The following is a 624-nucleotide window of genomic DNA, read 5'->3' on the forward strand; positions in this document are numbered from 1 at the left end:
GGTCCACATAGATACTAGTCATGCTGGTGTAGTCTATAGCTGAGCTGGTTAAACTGTAGTAGGGTCCACATAGATACTAGTCATGCTGGTGTAGTCTATAGCTGAGCTGGTTAAACTGTAGTAGGGTCCACATAGATACTAGTCATGCTGGTGTAGTCTATAGCTGAGCTGGTTAAACTGTAGTAGGGTCCACATAGATACTAGTCATGCTGGTGTAGTCTATAGCTGAGCTGGTTAAACTGTAGTAGGGTCCACATAGATACTAGTCATGCTGGTGTAGTCTATAGCTGAGCTGGTTAAACTGTAGTAGGGTCCACATAGATACTAGTCATGCTGGTGTAGTCTATAGCTGAGCTGGTTAAACTGTAGTAGGGTCCACATAGATACTAGTCATGCTGGTGTAGTCTATAGCTGAGCTGGTTAAACTGTAGTAGGGTCCACATAGATACTAGTCATGCTGGTGTAGTCTATAGCTGAGCTGGTTAAACTGTAGTAGGGTCCACATAGATACTAGTCATGCTGGTGTAGTCTATAGCTGAGCTGGTTAAACTGTAGTAGGGTCCACATAGATACTAGTCACGCTGGTGTAGTCTATAGCTGAGCTGGTTAAACTGTAGTAGGGTC

At 43.9% G+C, this 624-nt stretch overlaps 1 protein-coding gene across 1 annotated transcript in view; it reads left to right on the forward strand.

Annotated features, from left to right (window-relative positions):
* LOC123731880 (tripartite motif-containing protein 16-like) overlaps window positions 1-46 on the forward strand; it is a 14741-nt gene extending 14695 nt beyond the window's left edge. The window contains exon 7 of the mRNA XM_082972488.1: window positions 1-46. This exon is cut by the window's left edge and continues 1011 nt beyond it. The gene's annotated coding sequence lies outside the window, so the exon portion shown is untranslated.
* Window positions 47-624: the final 578 nt, after the last annotated feature.

Source organism: Salmo salar, unplaced genomic scaffold (genome assembly GCF_965601325.2).
Source record: "Salmo salar unplaced genomic scaffold, fSalSal1 ptg000712l, whole genome shotgun sequence".
Classification (NCBI taxonomy): Eukaryota; Metazoa; Chordata; class Actinopteri; order Salmoniformes; family Salmonidae; genus Salmo; species Salmo salar.